The sequence below is a fragment of the Priapulus caudatus genome, unplaced genomic scaffold (genome assembly GCF_000485595.1).
Source record: "Priapulus caudatus unplaced genomic scaffold, Priapulus_caudatus-5.0.1 Scaffold243, whole genome shotgun sequence".
Taxonomy (NCBI): domain Eukaryota; kingdom Metazoa; phylum Priapulida; class Priapulimorpha; order Priapulimorphida; family Priapulidae; genus Priapulus; species Priapulus caudatus.
The window spans coordinates 255,496-261,724 of NW_014577304.1; the positions used below are offsets into that span (position 1 = coordinate 255,496).

At 44.2% G+C, this 6,229-nt stretch overlaps 1 long non-coding RNA gene across 2 annotated transcripts in view; it reads right to left on the reverse strand.

The window, feature by feature from the left end:
• The window catches only part of LOC106807934, an 18,665-nt gene that overhangs the window by 11,469 nt on the left and 967 nt on the right, over positions 1–6,229 (reverse strand). The window contains exon 2 of one of the 2 annotated variants that reach the window (XR_001393725.1): positions 6,057–6,180. This is a non-coding gene — a long non-coding RNA (uncharacterized LOC106807934). Of the gene's footprint in view, positions 1–3,810; positions 6,181–6,229 lie in introns of those variants that run through there. The other variant, XR_001393724.1, reaches the window with a different exon arrangement.

The following is a 6,229-nucleotide window of genomic DNA, read 5'->3' on the forward strand; positions in this document are numbered from 1 at the left end:
TATATATATAGAAATACACTTATATATATATATATATATATTATATATATATATACTATGTGTCGTGTGTGTGTGTGTGTGTGTTCCTGTGTGTGTGTGTGTTTTGTGTTGTGGGTGTGTTTGTGTGTGTGTGTGTTGGTCTCGTCTGGCTGTTGTGTGTGTGCTGTGTGTGAGTGACGTGAGTGTGGTGTGTGTGTGTTTGTGTGTGTGTTGTGTGTGTGTGTGTGTGTGTGTGTGTGTGTTCGCTGAGTGAGTGTGTGTGTGAGTGAGTGTGTGTGTGTGAGCTGTGCTTCACACCAACCCTGTGTGTGTGTGCTCATGTATGTGTGTTGTGTGTGTGTGTGTGTGTGTGTGGTGTGTGCTCGAGCAAGTTTACGAGTGCGTCGTGCGTGTGCGTGTCGTGTGTGTGGTGTCTGTTATTTTCAAGGAATTTGATGTTGGACTGCATTGCTGGATAAGGCGATGATTGTGCCTTCCATTACTAATATAGTTTGTACGTGTGTTTTTTTTGGGGGGCGGTGCAATTAAACGATCCAACGCGCACAGATATTTTCGTCTGATATAAGGCCATCTAAATAAATTTCGGTCAACAGAATAAAAAAACGACGAGATTATATACACAGATTATACCATTGTAACACGTCACTCCAATTAACAATGTCTACATTTTGTACTAACTTGTAGGACTAACGAATACTAATAGCACTGCCGAAGTTACATCCCAAAGACACTTAATTATTTTATTTAACTGCCTCACGTCGAAATTACGAAACAAATGAATATTCAGGAGGAACGCGGGATTGTGCAAAAAAAAACGACATCCGCGATGCAAAATAATAAACCTTTCGGCGATTACCTAATATTATAAACAAGACAAGAAAACAGAATATACATGTGCTCAAGGGTTCTTCATTGCAAAACCGCTATTATTCGGCGCCAGAACGACGCAAATTCATATTCTTCTTACTAAATTGATTATACTACTTCAGCATTGCGGGCGGTTATAATACTGTTTATCATCATCTAACAGCATACGGACCGTAATCCATTATCGCGCTTATCACTGTTCCCATTCGCCGTATGTAGATCTTTGATTTGTCTTGGACTACAAACGTCTATCGATTACCCAACAGCAGGATACATCAAAAATTCATGTTCCGGGCCTTGTCTTGCAGTCCATAGCAAAACGGCTGAAATTAATCCGATAGTGGCGCAACTATGGTTGTGTGTTACGGGTTGTTCGGTTCATTTTCTGGGGGTGTCACTGCGGACACACCTGTTCCGTGGGGTAAGAAAGATTACAGCAGTTCACACACGTGCGAGCCGATATTCACAGTATTGAGATGGCCTCTCGCATTAGTCATCATACCACACGCCGACCGGTAGAAGTCTAGTTGTAATAGAATTGCCGAAGAGGTGGCCTCGGTCGACAAGTTCTCAGCATCGCTGCTGCTCGTCCAGGCGATATTCAGGCATAGTAGCAGTCGAGCACGATTTAGTAAGTAATGCGAAGTATACATGTGCAGATAGATGTGATACTCTTGCTGTTCGTTCGGGTTTTCGCAGTCAAGTTCCAAGCTATCTGCGATCAATGGTGCAAATACTTGACGCACAGGATCTTTACAGCCGACCGTCTCGTGTTGAGCAGCTAGCATAAGTGATCTACATTGATCAATGAACTCGGAGTGTACCAAGGCCGCTCGTTTCCATCCGTCTGCGAGACTGATCGCACAGACTCTCACACTAACAAATGCACGCCACACAACCAAATAACACGACGGACGTAAGTAAGCCGATACTCGCTAAAGGCATCACACACACAGACGCGCATCGAGGCGCAATGAGAAGAAAACAACCACCGCTATCCCCTTTATGAGACTCTCCACTAGCAAATGTTGTGAGAAATATAAATGCCCCGACTGTCTGTCGAGGACCATTACTGCTGATGCATATTGCTTTGTGTGAACCCACGATCTCTTCTGGGACGAAAATCTCAAGCATGGCTCAGCCAGTTTCGTAGCAGAGGACGTTTGATCGCGTAGTAGGAGAGCGCAAGCAAATCAATCGTTGTCAGCTGCGTTACTTTCCGATGACTTTCTACTCAACGCCTAGCACATTGGCAACCGACTCACAGAAACAGTCAGAGGCTATTATTTGGTGGACGTGTGAATGCACTTGTCCAGAGCCCAACATATCGCGCGGGATGGCCGGGCTCTGCCCGCCCTCGCGCTCTTTGATCGTGCGCCAAGGGCAGACACCGATGACGGCGGTGGTCGTGAGGGGAAGAAATATTAATGAGGTTTTCACTTGGGTGAAAAACAATTAAGGATGATCTTCGGGACGGAGGACTTAGGCTCAGTGAATACTCGAGGGGCGTAGTTGAAAAATTTCGTCGTTGGACTGATAGCGTACAAGTTTCTCATAACTACGTTACGTCACAGACTAATTCACATTTACGATTTCAACGCTGTTTGGCCCGGCGTATAACATACGTCCTCATCTCCTCGTGGGACAATACCGCACACTACATGATAACATGCGGGAGAACCTTATTCATCTGTACCGTGCTGATGAGCAAAAGGGTGCTCTATAAGGTAGTTTGTCGAGAGATAACAAGCTATATCATGGGCGTTCTTTACGCTGTCTCAACACACCAGCGACGATGACTCATGCATAGCGCGCACGGCCCGTACCTGAGGAGCTTGCTGTATACTAAGTAATGTCGACCCGGGGCGAAGAACGGTGCCCCAACTGATAGGTCGTGCTATCTTCGAACCAACATATCGCTAGTTGCGACACGAAAAATAAATAGTTCTCTTCTATGCATATAGTACTTCGTGTGATATTCACAGCCGCGGCTAACCCCGTGATTATTCACGCATCGCACGTCTGCTCATGCTTGATTGCAATGCTCCGTCGCGGTCTCTTCTGCCACACCGGCGTTTTCTCTCCTCCGCCTTCTCCCCGCACCACGGCGGCTCGCGGCGGTGCTACACTATCACCATCTGGCCCGCATCTAGCAACTGCATGCCCGCTGGTGCTTGCCAGGTTTGAAATATACGGGAACGGCCAAACATATTTTTACGTGCACCGTACTTATCAAGTTTTAGTCTCTCCATACAGAAATCGGCGGTAACAGGAAAGAATAGTCACGAGCAGTAGTGAGAGGGAACACTATAACTTGTTGAGGAGGCATGCAGCGGACTGCGCAACACGCGCAGCGAAGTAACTGTGATTGGCGTACGTGTAATTACAACATTCTTACTTCAGCTGGCGACCTCATTAATTGTACTTGCCCATTTGCGTTGAGAAGATTAAACGTATGCGCACTGCGCCAGCCTGAGTCCGGCAAGCCTTGCGCTGCGCGCCGCCGACATACTAGTATGGATTAACCAGCGGAAAACCGTCGGTGCGACCGTCGCTCTGCGGCTGTGTTGTGACCTTCCAGTGGCGGTCATCGTCGATTCACCGCTGGACCAGCAACGGGGCTGCGTTCGTCGCTGATTTACTGACACGCTCTATTCGGCGTGATGTGATGTACAAAGAATACCAGTGCGTGCGAATCCGTTCGTTATTTATTTGCTATATGCTCAGTGGTAGACTTACGGATAGACTAGACCCGATATGATCTCTCAGTGTGTGTGTGTGTGTGTGTGTGTGTGTGTGTGTGTGTGTGTGTGTGCGTGTGTGTGTGTGCGTGTCTGTTATTTCAGACTTGATGTTGGCACTGCATGCTGATAGGCGATGATGTGCCTTCCATTACTAATATAGTTGTACGTGCGTGCAATAAACGATCCAACGGCACAGATATTTCCGTGATATAGGCCATCTAAATAAATTTCGTCAACAGATAAAAAACGACGAGATTATATACACGATTATACATGTAACCACGCACTCCAATTAAAATGTCTACTTTGTACTAACTTTAGACTAAGCGCATACTAATAGCACTGCGAAGTTACATCCCAAAGACACTTAATTATTTCAACTGCTCACGTCGAAATTACGAACAAATGATATCAGGAGGGAAGCGGATTGTGCAAAAAAAACGACATCGCGATGCAAAATAATAGCGTACCTAATATTTACACAAGTACTAAGTAATATATACAGATATATGTGCTCAAGGGTTCTCATTGCAAACCGTCATATTCGGCGCCAGAACGACGCAATTCTATATTCTTCTACTAATGATTTACTACTTCAGCATTGCGCGTATAATACTGTTTATCATCTCTAACAGCATTACGACGTAATCCATTATCCGTTATCACGTTCCCATTCGCGTATGTAGATCTTTGATTTGCTCTTGACTACAACGTCTATCGATTACCCAACAAGCAGGTACATCAAAATTCATGTTCCGGCCTTGTCTGCAGCTCCATAGCAAAACGCTGAATTAATCCGATAGGTGGCGCAACTGGGTAAGAAGAAAATTGCGATGGCTCTCGCGTTTCAGCCTGAGAACAATATATACATGTAGATATCGTTCTCGGGTTTCAGCAAACCAAGATCACTTGCACATATTGAGACAGACGTCGATTGGACTACATATACATTCGGTAACACGCTCGTTTCAATGCTCACTACATTAATGCTACGCACACCAAACACACAGCGATATGTACATCACGATCGAGATGAACTCTTTTATAAGAAATGTTGAAATAAATGCATGAATATTCTTTGTGTGCACGACTTTTAACGAAGCAGTTTAGGGGTAGTAGAGACGCAAGCAAACTTGTCGGCTTATTTTACTAACGCTGAATTGGCAACCGAGCTCAAAAAATCATTGAGCATGCACGTGGGGGAAAATATAATGAGCACACTTGTGAAAAACAACGGAACTGTCATAAATACTGAGGTAGTTAAAAACTTAAAACACACGAAGACACGAAAAATTCCCTGAAAATACAATTATAACATGAGAACCTTATCATTTGGAAAACTCTATACGAATACACATATACGCGTACGTACGTACCAGTATACAAAATGGCGGATAGATATGTAGCGAACATACATAAAAGTTACGTATATATAATAACTATCTCTATCTATATATTGTGATATTCACAGTGTGCGTGTAACTATCACATTAGCAATTTGCTTGTGAAATATAGGCCAAACATATTTTACGTGCACGTAGCATCTATCACATGGCTTAGCGTGAAGTATAATTTGGCATGGCAGCGATAATGTGATTGCTAATATAAATAAAAAATTCTAGCGACCTCATTAATTGTTTGTGTGCTGCGGGTGACTTCACGTATGACACGCTACGCGTGTGTGATGTACACAAGAAATACTATAGTAGGCTATAGCTAACCAACGTAAATGTCCCCAGCAACTATAGTATACAAAATAGCAACCATTTAGGGACTTACTAGTGCGCTAAATAGTGTAAGCAAATCTATACATTACAGTGTTCCTTGGTAATTTTGTTAATTACCAATTTTAACTATGTTAATTACAATGTTAATTTTGTTGGCTAATCGAATCTTGTTTGATTCGTGTAAAGTCGCGTGAATATACTTGAATATTTGTGCATTTCACGAGGATGACCGAAAATTCTAGAGAAATTGTGCATTCAAAACCGAAACTGCATGTGTACATTTCAACTTTGTACATTTCACGAGGCTGACCGAAAAACTCGAGTGAAATTGTGCATTCAGAACTGAAACTGCGCGTTTTTTCGGCATTCGTTCGTGACACTTTGTGCCGTCGTAACGGGAATTTAGGCACCACTTGCTCCTCTAAATGTTGCCTCTACATTTCACGTATTGCTAACATGCATTATTGAAAACAAGCGGCATTGCCAGAACAGTCCACGCAAGCATTTCTCGACGGCGCCTTCCGCTAGCGAACGCAATTTGCTGGCCAGCGCTAAAGCAAATTCCGATGATCGGTGGAAACGTCGTGTGAAGCGTACGAACGCATGTAATCAGCTCCCGCGCAAACAGCGGTATTGTCACACGTTCGCAACGCGACGTTTATCATTGTCACCGCTCTGATAACGACGCTTCCACTGCGTTTGCATATGGATACCGAACACACCTGCCCGCCTAGTATATAACACACCTGGTCGCCAATCATATACTACACCTGCCCGCCAATCATATAACACACCTGCTCGCCTAGTATATACTACACCTGCTCGCCTAGTATATACTACACCTGCTCGCCCACCTCCTCGCGTATCTCGGCGCCGCCATCTTGAAAATCA